Source organism: Amborella trichopoda, chromosome 9, assembly GCF_054954075.1.
Source record: "Amborella trichopoda isolate Santa Cruz 75 chromosome 9, AtrichopodaSantaCruz75HAP2 v2.0, whole genome shotgun sequence".
Classification (NCBI taxonomy): Eukaryota; Viridiplantae; Streptophyta; class Magnoliopsida; order Amborellales; family Amborellaceae; genus Amborella; species Amborella trichopoda.
Window position 1 is genome coordinate 19405771 of NC_142344.1, and position 18039 is coordinate 19423809.

The 18039-nt window shown below is 34.2% G+C and overlaps 1 long non-coding RNA gene across 2 annotated transcripts; it reads right to left on the reverse strand.

Annotated features, from left to right (window-relative positions):
- Positions 1–3654: 3654 nt before the first annotated feature.
- Positions 3655–16827, reverse strand: LOC110007449 (uncharacterized). 2 transcript variants are annotated; one of them, XR_016040737.1, is made up of 3 exons: positions 16607–16827; positions 16454–16499; positions 3655–4054 (listed from the first exon to the last, which is right to left on the reverse strand). It is a non-coding gene; the product is annotated as an uncharacterized LOC110007449 (long non-coding RNA). The 2 variants fall into 2 exon arrangements; XR_016040736.1 differs by having other exon boundaries at positions 16454–16785.
- Positions 16828–18039: the final 1212 nt, after the last annotated feature.

The following is an 18039-nucleotide window of genomic DNA, read 5'->3' on the forward strand; positions in this document are numbered from 1 at the left end:
ACTGGCTCTTTATTCTAGTTGTGCCTAAGTGTCAATGGGGTATCTGTAATTTTCCTTTATAATATATTTCTGTCTTGGTTTATTATATGGGGGATTTAATTTATTAGTAGATAAAGCATGTGGATGTGCAGCATATGCATGGAAAAGTTTCGTTTGTTCATGCATGAGGCTTCTTATGGATAAAGATCCGAAAGTTATTTTAAAGGGAAAAGTTTATACAGATCTTCAGCTCTAAACAATCAAATTAGAGTCTACCTCAAAAAGTTTTACGAGAAGATAAGATGCTACCTCAAAAGTTTTACTAGAAGATATTGTTTTGATGTCCAAATATCCTCAGATTAATCATTTCGACATCCAGTTCCATGGACGTGAGAAAAAAATTGGATTTCAAGTTTTGGAAATAGTGCATCTTGTAACGTATTTTTAGATTGTCAATTTTCAAGATTTTTAAGTATTCATATATCCGCTCAACTTACACTATTTTTAAAGCTTTAAATTTTATAATTAAAGGTGAAAATATATTTTAAGGCTATCATAAAGATTTCCAAACCATATTTTTTCAATATATTTGAAGGTGGGCTCTAATTTGATTGTTTAGAGTTTCGGCTCTATACTAACCGCACCTTATTTTAAATCACTTCAAATGCGTGTTGCTTTCAATAAACGATTTTATTTTTCAAAAAATAGTTCACTAAAATGAATGATAAAAAGGATAAATTACCTAATTTTTGGCGTTTAAAACTTGGTTTTTTTGTTTTTTTTTTCTTTCTTTTTTTTTCTTCCGTAAAGATCGTAAAAGGTGTAAAATTAGTGTTTCAAAATTCCTCGGTTTGGATCCAGAATCCCAAATTCGGACAAGGGATCAGTAAGGACCAACCATGTACCTAGTTAGAAGTTAGAACTAAGAATCCGTATGATTCCCATAGACTCGCCCAATCCCAATCTCAATCCCATTGAGCAAAATGAGGGAACCCAGCTTGTCCGAATCTCCCATTCCTATCTATTTTATTTTCATTGTTTTTAGTTTTTATTTCTTCGGATGTAGAATTGTTATTTAATTTTTTTAGGACCGATTTGCCCCAGGAATCAGAAAACGGTTTTGGACCACGTGCGTTAGGCAAAAACCCTATCCGACATTACTTGCCCACAAAGGATTCTTTGGAGGGAAAATTTTCACCCAAATTCAAAATGTATATCTCATAATTAGCCCTTGTCGTATTAGAAAACAATTTTATCAAAAGAATCTCGGGTTTTTTTTAAGTAAGTTAAGACCTTCGGGTCTTCAAAAGTTCTTCAATTGCTTTTTATTTTAAAGGTGTCAGTTTGTATAAAGCCGAATATCTACACCATCAAATTAGAGCCCATCTTGAAATAGTGTTGAGAAATATTATTTCATTACTGAAAATTTTTATGATAGCCTTAAAATGTATTTTTTTTTTTACTATAAAATTTAAAGCTTAAAAAATAGTGTAGATCAAGCATATCCATACAAATTTGAAAATCTTTAAAATTGATGGTCCAAAAATGCGTTATAAAATGCACCATTTCTAAAACTTGAAATCCATTTTTTTCTGATGTCTATGTATCTTGATGTCGAGATAATCAATTTGAAGATATTTGAGCATCAAAACAAACTTATTCGAGTGAAATTTTTGAGGTGGGCTCTAATTTAATTGTTTAGAGCCTCGGCTCTATATAAAATTTTTCCTTTTCTTTAATAGAGATGAAGGGGTATTTTTGTCTTTTTAAAAAGAAAACTTTTTGAAAAAAATTATTTTCTATGATTTCCATTGAACGTCAAATTCTCTCCATTGATTTGATATCTTTGAGTTTCCGTTTTGATATAAGCACATTAAAAGTGGAAATAAATTAAGAATCTTGATTTAAAAAAATTTTCCATGAAATTTTCCACCAACAAATTCTTTCAGAAATTACATTAAAAAACACAAATAATATTTTTCTAAAAATAATTTCTCAAAATAACTATATATCTCAAAATAATACGTAGAATTAGAGCAAGAGTAAGGCAAATGAAAAATCTTCTCTCCAAATCACGAGCATCATTAAAAGAGCAAAAGAGTGATTTAATCATAACTAAAGATTTAGTTAGTGGACAATTCAGGTCAGGATCAAATGTTTAGTTTGCTTGCACATATTGTTATGTATAAGTAAGCATTTTATTGGTTCTTTTTATATATGAGTTTGATTAATTTCAACTTTTAAAATTTTTGGTTATTTCATTGATATCTACAACATAACCCTTGATAGACAACTATCTGACATTTTTGGACTTTTGTGCTTTTAGTAATTGATATTATATACTGAGGGTCCTTTTTTATTTATTTATTTGCCTTCTAACAGTAGTCATGTACCTTAAATTACACTTTTTCTTATTTGTTAATACAATTATTGTGTTTATTATTGTTATTTAGGGGTGGGTAATAGTTCGAGTCGACCCGTTAACTTGACGGGTCGACCCAACTTCGGTCTAGGTTTGGGTCTTATTTCTCGACCCGATGGGTCGGGTCTGGGTCCGAAAGTATGGAGCCGACGTCAGGTCAGGTCGGGACCAGGTCTAGGTTTCCGACCAACCTAACCCAACCCAAATATTTAGTTGTACAATTATTTTATTATAATACTATTATATATTATATAATATACTATAATTTCTTCATAATTTATTATAATTTATAATATACTATAATTTCTTTATAATATATAATTTATATAACATTATAATACTATAAGATAATATACTATAATATATAATATTATATACTATAATATGTAATATATAAGATATAATAATATATTTTATAATAATATATAATTTCTTTATAATTTCTTTTTATAATTTCTATATAATTTCTTTATAATTTACAATATACTATAATTTCTTTATAATTTTTTAGCAGATATCAGTTTTAATATAATATACTATTATATACTATCTTATAGTTAGAAGTTTAAAAGAGATTTTTAAGGAGGTTTCTCTCTTTTTCCCTTCAACTATTTTGAGAGTTAGAGGCATAAATAAAAGAGAGAGAGAGAGAGATTATGAAAAGTAAGCCGTGCTTAACGCAATGGGTCGAGTCTAGGTCCAATTGACTTGGACCCACCCCTGGCCCAGGTCTATCTTAGACCTATTCCCACCCATAGTGTTATTGTTGTTTCCATATACACTTCCAATACTCCATCTTATATGTTTTGTTCTGATAGTATAGCAAGTATTATTGTTATATTAAATGAAATTTTAAACAAAAATATGTCAAATATTACCCTTAATGACACCGGGTAAGGACATAAAAATTTATGGGCAAGCTTGCTACGCCTCTTCTACAACATAAAAGTTATATTATTTCCCTTATCCAACCGTCATTCTGAATGGAAGGCTAAAATTGCCCCAATCACAATGTCACATCTTTACACTATTTTATTTTTAATTTTTTTTCTACAAACAATCTTTAAAGAAAATTTTGTAAGTCCAATCCTCTATTAAACTCGCACTAGCGAAAAATATAAAAAAAATATTTTCAATAAAATAAAATGATCAAAATATCCCTGAAAGTTGCAAAGGTATTTTGGTCATTATATTTTATCAAAAAATTATTTTTAATATTTTTTATAGATGCGCCCCAATAAGAAGATGACACGTACCAAATTCCATATTCATACAATTTGTATAAAAAAAATAAAAATAAAATACTTTTCTTCTTTTTTTTGAGAGAAAGTTCAAAAATATTATTAATCTAGAACGAGATTACAGAATCCAAAATAATGGCTTCAGAGAGGGTAGAACGTCCTTTGGCCAGGGAATCAGTTAGCACATTAGTCGCCCTATACAGATGAACAAAAAAGACAGAAAAGGAGGCGAGATCCAAAATATGAAATAACAAAGATTTCAACTCCCAAGGAAGTTTCTGATCCCCTTTGCACCCTTTCACAACATTGAGGGAATCTCCTTCAATAATGTAAGACGTCTCCACATGGGAACGAAGGCCAACGAGAATGCCAAAGATATCTACATAATTCGCAGTCTGCATCCCAAGTGGCCCTGCATAGGAGAAGATCACATTACCCATCCAATCCTAAAGAACCCTTCCAAAACCAGCAAGACGCGGGTTACCTAATGAGCTACCATCAAACTTGATCTTATAAACCCCCAAAGGTGGGACCATCAATCTGCTTTTGAGCATACACTTTTAGAAACCCAAATGAATTAAAAATAAAATACTTTGAGACGTCGGATCTAAGATCAAACAGTGAGTACTCTCTTCATCAAAATTGGATGGCTGGAAGGTAGGGAAACATAAAACTTCAGTGTTGTAGGGGAAGTATAGAAATCTTTCCCAAAATTTATTCAATGACTTTTATATATATTTATATAATAACTACAAATCGTAATTTTTGAGTCAAATACAAAATGTTTATGATTCATTAATTGACCTATTTTTTTGATATCTACATTTTTTACTTAATTTTTGGCCTTTGACTTTTTGGAACAAAACATATTAATTGTCGATGTTTCGGTTTATCCATATATTGTTATGAAAAAGTATATAAAAAGATTATTTATCTTTTATACAAGGAGGTCACAATCACTCTTGTTTCTGAATATTCAAAATGGGTGGTTGCATGAGTGTCATTGAATAAACACAAAATTCAAAAAAAATTCTCAAACTTTGTGACTCAACCCAAACCATTCAATTTGACATCTAATGTGTGAGAATAGTTGTGATCTATTGGATTTATGTAGCCTTTAAAGGCCTTATGAGTGTATAATGAAAAACTTTTTAATTTATTATAGTGGAACATAAACTCAGTGGGAGTGTGGTCCCTCGAGGACCATACTAAGCAAATGATGTTTACTGATACCAGACTATGCTTGACGATCTAGGCCAGTCGGTTGAAAAACCCAAGGTTCCTAAGCATAAAAAATAAACATATAAGGGTTTTTTGGTTAGCCCTTGATGAGGTCGGAGTTTATGCCTAGATGAGTGAGCCGAGGGACTGTGGTAACCCTTGTGTGTGATGGTAGGCCTACAGAGACGGGGGTCAAAACCTCATCCATGTTCCATCAAACGGCATACATATAGAGAGATCGTTCGGAAAGCCAGATATCCACCTTTGGGTGAAGCGTATGCATGTGCGAGAGATACCCCTATGCGCCATAGAGCTGTGGTCGCATCAGGTCGTGGTGACCTTGACTTGTCTCTAGGGGAGGACTTGTAATCCACAGACTGGGATTGCGACTCTTTGGCTCATCGATCATACTGTTGTGACCCGCTAATGAGCCCCTGCTTGGGCTGTGGGTCATGGGAAACACTGGGTCGGTTCGATAAAGCAAGTGTGGCATGTAGTCCACAGTTGAAGGTGAAGTACCCTGTGATCGTTGATAGAATTCCTGAACCGTATAGATCCACTTCCCATCATGTTAATTTAATTGTATTCATTTTATTATAGAAATTATTTTAGATTTATTATTTAAATTTTTATGAATATTTCAATATTTTATTTATGATTTTGGGAATTATAAATATGAAGTTATTGATTTTACAAATTATAGAAAATTCAAGTAATGTTTAAATAAAATTTTAAAATATTTATAAAATTTTCATGGGTGCCCATAGTGTACATGAGCCCACCATGTGGCAAATTGGTGGGGGCCCACATATGCGACATATGGGTGGCACGCCCCACCCATTGCTCCATTTGTTATTCCTTTGATATCAAGTTTTTTAATTTTTGGAAAGTCCATCTTATAAGCATATGGTCAAATATTGTTTGGGAAATATTGACCATATCTTATTTTGATTATTAAAGGAATATCTTGACTTGATATTATTGAAATATTCTTATGGAAAATATGAGATGGATTATGTAAATTTATGGAATGCATGATATTTTAATAGATTTAATTTATTTAAATATATTGATGAGAAAAATGGTTTAAGGAAAGGGGGATAATGGTTCATGCACCTTTCATAATGTTGATGACCCATCTATGGAATGAATGGCTCAGATCTCTCACTCCACAAGTCACATTGATCAATGGTCCATATTCAATCTCCAGAAAGAGACAAACTATGGGAAACCCTAAATAAACCCTAGACCTAAATTTCACTATAAATAGGGGTTCTCTCCCCCATCTCTAGACACCTCTCTCTCACCCATAACCTCTCTCTCACACAAACTCTCTCTTTCTCTTCCCTTAAGGACATTCCCCTCTCTCTCTCTACTCTTTGATTTTCTCTCTCTACTCTCTCTCTCTCTCCTAAAAATACCCTAGGGGGCACGCCACAACATTGAGACTCTTTCTCTCATGATCTAATCTAAGGGTTGGGAAAATTAGGGTTTTAGCCTAATTATTTTGAAGTTAGGGTTTTGTAAAGATTTAATGGTGGTTACCTAGTTTGACCGAAATTAGCTTTCTCGATTCGAGATTGAAGCTAGACCGCTGATCCTGCGCCATTGAATGTGGTGACTTGGTGTGAGGTGTAAAAAGCCCGATTGAGATAATCTCCGACATCTTTTCATTTATTTGTTTGTTCTTTTATTTTATATTCTCAAGCACAGTATTAGGTTGTATGAATGACATCAAGTAGTTGAGATTTATTGATGTGTCATTTATTTTTGGAATTTCTATTGTTTGTAATAAGTCCAGTTGTGAGTGATCTAATTGCCAAAATTATAAGGGGTGATTATTATTAAAAAAAAAAATTGTATTTCCTCAGCAAAAGATCACATAGGTCTTTCTTTCATTGGTATTAGAGCTAGTTGTACTTGATTGTCATTAGGAGTCTTTTCTTATTTTTGCTTGAGAATAAAAATATAATGGCTGCTCATACCTTCATCTCTAAGATCCTGAAAACCTGGGACCAACTTTGCTTCATGGAAAAGAAAATCAAATTTATGCTCTATGAAGAAAACTTGCATGATGTACTCTTTGAGGACCGACCTCGTCGTCCAATTGACTACTCATCTCAAATACTCAAAGATGAGTATGCCAATTGGAAGAGGAGGAACTTGAGATGCAAACACATTCTTTTATGTACCATGATTGACTCGTATGCTTTTGAGTACGAGTCAATCTATATTGCAAGTGAGATTTTTTATAAACTTGAAAGAGAGTATGTTGAACCCTCTCTCATGAAGCAAACTATGGCTATGAGAAGGTACAATGATTTAAAATGGCAAAAAATACCAAGTTTGCGGATCATGTGCACGTGTTTCGTGTGCTAGTCAGATATTTGGAAGATACAGGCCTGAAGCCCAATGAATCTATGCAAGTGATTCATTTAATGAATTCTCTTCCTAATTCATGGGAGACTTTCATATCTTCCATCTCTGCTATAAGAAAGACACTAAAATTACAGGAACTCATCACGACCATCAAATCTGAAGAAGAAATGAGGAGTTCAAGGCAAACCCCAAAGGATGCTGTGCATATGGTAAAATCTCAATCATCTTTTAAATTTAAGAAAGGAAAAGGAAGAAATACTTTTGAGAAGAAAATATATTTCAAAAGAAGAGATTTTGGAAATAAGGGAGCAAAGAGAGAGATTCGAAATTTGTTTTATTTGCAAGAAGGTGAGCCATATAGCCAATAGTTGTCGATTCAACAAATCTGGTGGAACTAACAAGGAATTTGCATGTGTGGTCTTCGAGTCCATGCTAGTTGACCCCAAGGGAGCTTCTTGGTGTCTTGACTCGGGGGCTATGACTGATGTCACAAACACCAAGGAAGGTTACCGTTCTTTCACTCCCATGGGGTCAGGACAACAACATATTTATATGTGAGGAAATCAGAAGACTGATGTACTTGAAGTTAGAGATTTTGAGATGAAACTGAAGAGTGGGAGCACCTTGATCCTAAAGCAAGCACTTTATGCTCCTGTTATGAGGAAGTGCTTGGTTTCTATTCTTAAGATGCCTATGGCTGGATTCATAACCACTTTCATTGAGGAGAAAGTGGTGGTCAAGAAGGGGAAAGATGTGATCATGACTGGACGACTTGTAGACGGGCTATTTACTATTAAAATAAACAGAACGTTGCTTATGTCTCGTCCCCTAATGAATCAGATGTTACCCTATGACATATGAGGTTAGGACACATTAATATCAAACGAATGGAGAGATTAAAAAGGGATGGGATTCTTCAAAATTATAAGGGAGATTTATCGAAAGTGTGGGAGTCTTGTGTGCAAGGAAAACAAATAAGGAAGAATACCACTAGGGCAAAAAGAGCTACTAACGTATTGGAAATCATTCATAGTGACATATGTGGACCTATGAATGTGGTCACAAAAAGTGGAAAAAGATATTTTATCTCTTTTATAGATGACCATTCACGATATGGCCATGTGTACCTTATTCATGCAAAATCAAATGCCCTAGAAAAATTCAAAGAATATAAGGCCCAAGTAGGGAATCAAATCAACTTGAAAATTAAAGTCCTTAGAATCGATAAAGGGAGACAATAATCTTCTAACCTTTTCAAAGAATTGTACATTGAAAATGGGATTATTCATCAGTACACCATGCCTTATACTCTTGAGCAAAATGGTGTAGTTGAGAGAAAGAATAAGACCTTAATGGAAATGGTAAGGAGTATAATGGGGTATGCAAATCTCTCATTGGAGTTTTGGGGAGAAGCCGTATTAACGGCATGTCACATCCTTAACTGGACTCCCACAAAAGCTGCCCCACTTACTCCTCACGAAATTTTCACAGGTCGTACTCCCTCCCTTGAACACCTGAAAGTTTGGGGTTGCTCAGCCCATGTCTTTATCCTACATCAAAATAGAACCAAATTGCAACCCCAAACTGTCAAATCCATTTTCATTGGTTACCTAGATCATGGTAAGGGATATCAATTCTACAACCTTGAAACTAGTACGGTTATTGAAAGTCACGATGCTCACTTTTTTGAGGAAGAGTTCCTTGAAGCAAGGGCTAGTAGAAAACAAGTCAACTTTTATGAGGAGACCAAAAACAAGGATGTAGTTCGAGACCCTGAACCTGAAACTTCTAAACCAACCCAACCTATTTCTGAACTCCTTAAAAAAAGTGAGCCTTTACCTGAACCAAGACGAAGTAACCGAGTCAGTAGACCACCTCTTTACCTAGAATAGTTTGTCTACCTTGGAGAACATTTTGATAAGGTTGGGGAAGATCCAGATTCAGAACCTAGAACTCACCGTGAAGCCTTGACCTGTCTTAAAAGGGAATACTGGGTAGAAGCCATGAAAGATAAGTATACTTCCATTAACCAAAACCATGTATGTGAATTAATACCCCTACTTGAAAAACGTAATGACATTGGTTGTAAGTGGATTTTTTAAAAAAAGTTGAACTCTGAAGGAAAAATAGAAAAATACAAATCTAGGTTGGTTGCAAAGGGTTTCACCCAGAAAGAAGGGATAGATTATGAGGAAACCTTGTTCCCCTGTTGCCAAATTTCCATCCATCCGAATCCTTATAGCTATAGCAGCCCATTTTGACTTTGAGGTTCATCAAATGGATGTCAAAATAGCCTTTCTAAATGGGGATTTAGAAGAAGAAATTTACATGACCCAACCTAGGGATTTGAGGAGAAAGGGAAAGAGAACTTAGTATGCAAACTTAATAAATCCCTTTATGGCCTGAAACAAGCATCGCGACAGTGGTACATAAAATTTTAAGAGACTCTTGCTCTTGCAGGATTCTCTACAAATAATGAGGATTATTACATATATCAAAAGGTCAGTGGGAGTGATGCGATCTTTATATTATTATATGTGGATGATATGCTAATTGTTAGTAACTCAATTACCCTAGTAGTAAGGACGAAAAATTTCTTTGCACAACATTTCGATATGAAGGATCTTGGAGAAGCTTCATATTTGTTGAGCATCAAGAAAATAAGAAACAGGAGAGAGAAGACTATTCAACTTTCCCAAGCAACCTACTGTAAGAGGATACTGGAAAAGTTTGATGTCAGTATGTATAAGCCCATGTAAAAAAAAAGAAGCTTAGTAATAAAATGTATTCTACCGAAGACATAAATATAAGAGCCATGGAGAGAGTGCCATACAGGAGCGTAATTGGGTCCCTTATGTAGGCCATGACGGGAACAAGGCTTGACTTGTCATTCGTCATGAGTCTGGTGAGCCGTTTCCAAAGCAATTTAGGGAGGAACATTGGAAAACAGTAAAACGATTTATTAGATATTTATAGGGGACCATGAATTATGCGCTCACATATAAGGGGAGAATTAAAATAGCAATAGAAGGATATTCAGATGTAAGCTATCTCACAGATCCAGATGATACGAAATCTATATCTGGGTATGTGTTTATACTTGGAGGGGGTGCGATTTCTTGGAAGTCAAAGAAATAAGATATTATGACTTTTTCCACCATGGAATCCGAGTATGTGGCATGCTGTCTAGCAGCCAAGGAGGCTGTGTGGATTAAGAAGTTTCTTAATCAACTTAATTTTCATCATGTACGTTGTGAGACAATGCGAAATTTCTGCGATAACACGGCGGCTATTTGTGTCTCTAAGGAGCCTCGGTTTCACAAGAATTCCAAGCATATCAAGCCATACTTCTATCACCTGAGAAATGAGGTGAGATTGAAAGAGATCGAGATCAGCTACATATCTATAAATTTGATGATTGCAGACCCTCTGACTAAGGGAGTCGTCCCTAATGTTTTTGTAAGACATGTGAGAGAGATGGGGATGAGAGAAAGTGAAGAAGAGAGAATGTAAGGCCTTCAAAGGCCAAGTGGGAGATGTTGGCTTCATGTCGCCTTTAAAGGCCTTATGAGTGTATAATGAAAGACATTTATTATAGTGGAAAATAAACCCAGTGGGAGTGTGGTCCCTCGAGGACCATACTAAGCAAATGATGTTTGCTGATATCGGACTGTGCTTGATGATCTAGGCAGTCAGTTGGAAAACTCAAGGTACCTGGGCATAAAAAATAAACTAAAAAAGGTTTTTAGGTTAGCCCTTGATGATGTCGGAGCTTATGCCTAGATGAGTGAGCCGAGGGACTGTGTAACCCTTGTGTGTGATGGTAGGCCTACAGAGACGGGGGTCAAAACCTCATCCATGTTCCATCAAACGGCATACATATAGATAGATTATTCAAAAAAGCCAGATATCCACCTTTGGGTGAAGCGTATGTATGTGCGAGAGATACCCCTATGCGCTATAAAGCTGTGGTCGCATCAGGTAGTGGTGACCTTGACTTGTCTCTAGGGAGGACCTGTAATTCATAGACTGGGATTGCGATTCCTTGGCGCATCGATCAGACTTTGGTGACCCGCTAATGAGCCCCTTCTTGGACTGTGGGTCATGGGAAATACTGGGTCGGTTCGATAAAACAAGTGTGGTCTGTAGTCCACAGTTGAAGGTGGACTACCCCGTGATCGTTGACAGAATTCCTTAACTATATGGATCCACTTCCCACCATATTAATTTAATTGTGTTCATTGTATTATATAAATTATTTTAGATTTATTATTTGAATTTTTATAAATCCTTCAATATTTTATTTATGATTTTTGAAATTATAAATATGAAGTTATTGATTTTATAAATTATATAAAATTCTAATAATGTTTAAATAAAATTTTAAAATATTTATAAAATTTTGGTAATTTTAAAATACTTTATAAAATTTAAAGTCTTTGGTAATTTTGTTTGTCTCCAAAGTTTTTTCGGTATCCAATAAAGCTATCTCCATTTTTTTTTACCATATCATCATTTTGGGCTTGGAAGAGGTCGATTGAGTCTCAACTACATCATCATCCATACATAGTACAAAAAGAGCTATTATCAAGAGACATACCTACTACCAAAACGAGTTGTCCCAACCTTCATACACAATTCCATAGAAATTTGAATAGGAACTAGCAAGCAATTTCAAGTTCATATGATTGTATATTAATTAATAATAGAAAGACAATGTAAGGATATGTTAAAAATAACTTAAAATATAGAAGAAACTTATCTCTTTTACAAAGTATTTAGGGTGGTATGGTCATCTTTGGAGGTTTAATGAAATCCTCATGAAGTCCTATGATTGTGTCCAATACTCGGTTGGAGTGCCAGCTGACAGTCTCACCCGAATGGCCAAAATCATGATTGAACTTATCACTCTTCAAGTTCTGACTCAAAGTATGTAGGAACATCACTACTTGTTCTTCTAGTGATACTTCCCATCGTGTCATTTATCTATCCTCTTTCCCCAAGGAGATTTCATAAGGTGAAGAATGCTGCCCTACTCATACGAAGTTGGTCCCGACAATCCACCTCTCCTTTATTTCGAGGTAGTAATTGATACCCAATGACTTACGTATATGACCTTCTTGTCTACAACTACAAGCATCTAGAAATGTTGTTATCGCACATAGAGTTGCGGTGTAAAAACTATCATTTTTCTCTTCCTCTATTGTTCATCAGTTTCCTTCATTTTGTATGACACAAACAATATGTATTCCCTAATTTCTATAAAAGCAAAGATATTCACCATTTAAACTTCAAACTAGAATAATTTGCAGACCTAACAATATGAATAAATAAATTGGTAAGTCAGTAAAGATGTAGAATTATAATTGGAAAAATTCCGTATAGAAACTTAATTCCTTGTATAATTTCATGGTAGACCCTTCTTCCGTTTTTCTTTCAAGTGGCATAAGAAAACTCCTAAAGATTTCACCATACCCCATCAACTCTTATCTCCCTCTTTTATTGACTTTTAATTATAAAAATTAGCCCTAACAAATCTTTTTATACCATCTAAACACAAAAACTTTTTTAATTGGTGGAAAGGGAAAAAGAGGGTTAAAAACGCTTTTGGGATGAAATGGTATAAAAAGATTTGTTGGGACTAATTTTTATGGTCAAAAGTCAATAAAAGAGGGAAATAAGAGATAATGGGGTACGGTGAAATCTTTAAGGATTTTCTTATGCCGCTTGAAAAAAAAAAAAGGAAAGAGTGTCTACCATGAAATGATATGAAGAATTAGGGTTCTATACAAAATTTTTCCAATTAAAAAACATTGAGAGGTGGTATAAAATAGTAGACCTTGTGAACTAGATACAGGGCATTGAACATGATCATTTATTACACAAATATTTCATTTTTATAATACAGAAAGAAATCGTCCAAACAATACACTGCTAATGTCCAATGCTCACATCTAGCTTCACTATGAGGTTCTAGACTATCAATGGTTCATGTTTTTTATTGCATGTGGATTCGTATGCATGGTTAACTGTCAATAAGCATATTCACGGACATTCATCAACAAAAAACAACAACATATTCACGGATATTCATCAACAAAAAACAACAACATATTCACGGACATTCATCAACAAAAAAAGCTGCTTACACAATAAGCAAAAAACAACAACATATTCAAATAAATAGCAGCATATTCACAGACATTCATCAATTAAAAACAACATCACATCCATGGACATTCATCAACAATTTAACCAACATTCACAACAATTTAAAGACTTGCTCAACAATCTGCTCCGCCTAATTCAAAAGCCCAAGAATAGGAACAAGGAAAGGCTACTTCAAAGGCCCCATAACGAATTTTCAATTGCAATGGCTACTTGTTGGTATAATGCATATCGGGAAACCCAAAAACGAAAACAAAAAAAAAAAAGAATAAAAACATCACTAGTTTCATACCACAGGATAACATTTCCATCCAAATAACTACAAAAGCCCCAAATACCTTCCTTGCAAGCTTACAGTTTACTAAACAACAGACTGATAAAGATGTACACAACAAATCAAAGCATACATCAAAACTCCACCAACCCAAAATATAAAATTCAAAATTAAATAACAAAAAATGATCAAGCCTATGCAATATCTTTAGAAAGATAAACCGACAAAGCATATCCCCAATATCTTTAAGACTGCAAATAGCTGGTTTCCTTCAGCAATCACAAAATAAAATTGAAAAAATAGCCATAGAAGAAGCATTCAGAATCTCCAAAAAACAATATGGTAAGTATGCAGAATACCAGAGAACATTACTAGAAGAGGGAATCCAATGATATGTATCTAAAATTATCTCATAAATTAATGTTCATGTCAAATAACCAAGAGATAGAGAGAAAAGCGAAAAGTGAGAGATGCAAGAAGCGAAAACTTCATATAGTAATGGCGTAGAGAAGGATAGAAGGGAGAGAGGCAGAGAGAGAAAGACCCCCATCTCCTCTATAAAGCTTCACAAAAAAAAAGTCTTCCCCACTGAATTACCCAAAAAACAAACCCCGCTGGCACTGCCCTTTATAAAACAGGTAGGGATCTGTGTTCCCCACTGAATTACCCTAAAAAACGTCTTCCCCAATGAATTACCCAGAAACCTGTCTTCCCCACTGAATTACCCTAAAAAACGTCTTCCCCAATGAATTACCCAGAAACCTGTCTTCCCCACTGAATTACACCAAAAAAAAGAAAACCTAGATCACATGCAGGATTCAGCTGAAAAGAGTAGTCCGTCCGTGGAAGTGGAGGAGCCACTTAAGAGGGATAAGAGGATATTGCAAACATAGATGTGCCTTATGGGCGAGGATGACGATGAAGATGGTGGGAAAGAAGAAGATGAGAAGTAAAGGAAAGACCACAATTTGAACTGATGAGCAAGTGGATATATAAGGAGACGTGGAGGGAGAAACATGAGGAGAATATGCTTCTTTTGATATCACCATGACAGAAGATGTGGTGACACCGGAGAGCCCCAAGTTAGTTGCATGCAAGAGGCAGAGTAGCTTTGAGCATTTCAAATTAGGAGCAGGTTTTCCTTAGTAGACACCTTCCTCGACCAATATCAAATATGTACTTAGTTGCAAAAATTATAAAAAAAACTCTCAAGAAAAGACTTGCTCTGCAACTTACCCCGAATCAAACTTTCTGTGCCCACTTTTTACCCTAAACTATGGTTTCCTAACAAATACCCCCCAACCAAAAAACTAAACTTTTTTTTTCCCCACTTTTTACCTCAAAATATATCTTCCTAGCAAATACCCCCCAACTGAAAAAATAAATAAATAAAGACTAAACTTCACTTCTTTGACTTTTACCCACGGCTCTCTCTCCTATGGAAAAAGTGTCGTCCGACATATATACATGGTTGTTCGGCACTATTCTTTATGGATAAACATGCGGTCTGACACTTTTTTCTTGGGCAAAATGTGGCTCGGCAGGTCCTCTGATACTTCTGTTCCTAGACAAACATGCGGTCCGGTATATCTATATGGCGGTCCGACATTTTTATATATGCAGTCCAGCAAAATCTATATATGCGGTTCGACAGATATGCGGTCCGATAGATAATGAAGACGGTCCAACACTTTTTTTAGTTTAATGGGGTTCGACAATTGGTACATGGTGGTCCGGCAACCCATGTAACTTTTGGTACTGTGCGTAAGCCCACGTGAATTTCCGGCCAAAATTAATTGTTTTGTATGAAAAAGGGTATTTTTTGTCAAAAGATAGTAACTTTTTTTACTTGGGGGTGTTTGCTAGAAAATATATTTTGGGGTAAAAAGTGAGAAGAAAAGTTTCGTTGGAGGTAAGTTGCATAGAAAGTCTATTATTGAGTGTTTTTTGTACTGTGACAGGTTTCTATACGTCCCCTACATCATAGAAGATCTATCCTTCCCCTACCATCTAGTCGTCCAATTTTGATCAAGAGAGTCATTCACCATTTGATCTTAGATCCGATGTCTCAAAGTATTTTATTTTTAGTTTTTTTTATACAAGTTGTATGAATATGAAATTTGGTATGTGTCATCTTCTCATTGGGGCTCACCTATAAAAAATATTAAAAATAATTTTTCGATAAAATATAATGATCAAAATACCCCTTTAAACTTTTAGAAGTAAAAAGTATTAAAAATAATTTTTTAATAAAATATAATGATCAAAATACCCCCTTAAACTTTTAGAGGTATTTTAGTTATTTTATTTTATTAAAAATAAATTATTTTTTTTTATATTTTTCGCTAATGCGAGTTTAATAAAGGATTGGATGTTCAAAATTTAGTGTCAAAATAGTTTATAAAAAAAAACATTAAAAATAAAATAGTGTAGAGATGTGACATTGTGATTGAGACAATCTTAGGCCTCCATTCAGAATAAACGGTTGGATAAGAGGAAGTATATAAGTTTTATGATGTGAGAGAAGCATAAAAAGCTTGCCCTTTGCAATTTTCCCGATTATGTAATTTTCCCTACTTAGTTTGTTTCCCAGTTCCCATGCCCACAGACTTATTTATCGACCAACTCGATATTATGCAGAACAATGTGGCGTTGGTCAGATTGACTTTGAGCCACCTGGTTGTTTATTTTGGCTCTTGATATTGTAATTTACTTTATTCTAAACTGTGATATGCAAGGTAATCAAAACCAAAAATATGAAGATCAGACCTGACCGGAAGTTAGACATGTAAACTTGGCAATCGGATCACCCTGGCTGGTTCGATGAAGATAACGAATTGGAATCAACAAAGAAACAATGAATCGGCATCAAGTTATCAACAAAGAAACAATGAATCGGTGTCAACAAAAACTCAATCAAACCTCGAGCATTAGTAGCAGTTGGATCGACCATTATTGTTGATTTTCTTGGCCACCTCGTTCAAACCATTTTTTTTTTTTTTCAAGATTCTGGTTCAGTATTTTGTTTTTCATTCTATATTTTTCTTTTTTATTGCATTGGATTTTTTATTGCCGAAAATTCTACCTAAAAATTTGGAAGATTTTACCTTGGGTTGGGGATGGCATGGGAATTAGCCACGCCAATCCTAGCCTTAGCCTTGTCCTAACATAGCCAAAGAAACCCTAACTCAGGCCCAATACAACTGACGGAAACGAGAAAAAAAAGGAAACAAATGATTGAACAGGACCAGGCTGCGCCGATCATGGCCTTTGCCCAGTACTAGCTCGACACTATCTTTGGTCCACAATTTGTGGCCCAATACCTAATTTTACCGGGTGGGCCTGACACAAATAGACAAGTCGCCAGCCAATTGTTTGTCCTAATTTTGCCACTGATTATAAGGAAACTTATACAACTTTTATTTTTCAAATAAAATTCAAATTGGTTAAAATCACTGTCATTAGTTTGTTTTTTTTTCTTTTTTATTGCACATTTTTTTTTTTTTATCCCATTGAAGCATACTCTCTCTCTCTACCATGTGGACACGTATCTATGCAATGCATTCCCTTGTTCTTTTTAATTGAGGAGGTTTGCATGATTTATTTATATTTTGGTAAAGTCAAATATTAGAGATTATGTAATATGAGATCATTTATAATTATTACAAAGAGATCACAATTACTTCTGGCCAGTAGATGTCAAATTAGATTGTTTGAGATATGGTGCGAAGTTTGAAAAATCTTTTTTGAATTTTGAGTTTAGTCAATAACATATTTACAACTACCTAATTTGAAATCCAACCGATAAGAGTGATTATGATCTCCTTGTTCAAAAAGTAAATGGTCTCTTTATATATTTTCTCCAAATATTATATATTATGCAGTGTAGATAATAATAATTGATGAATGGCGATGATTACTATAAATTGGATAAATTTTGGCACTAAATTAAAAAGATAACCTTGCCTTATTTTTATTGAATTTTAATCTTTTTTTTAATTCTTTATATTTTTTTAAAAATAGTCCAACTAGTCTGATCGTCAATCAAATTGGGTTTTGTGGGTCCATAACATTGATAACTAAGGGTGTGGTTTGTATAGAGCCTAGGCTCTAAACAATCAAATTAGAACCTACCTTCAAATAGTGTCGACAAATGTGGTTTCAATATTATAAATATTTGTGATAGCTTTAAAATATATTTTTATCTTTATTTATAAAGTTTAAAGCTTTAAAAATAATGTAGATTGACATATCTATGAAAACTTGAAAATTTTGAAAATTAACGGCCCAAAAATGTGTTACAAAATACATTATTCTAAAACTTGAAATCCATTTTTTTTTCATGTCTATGCATC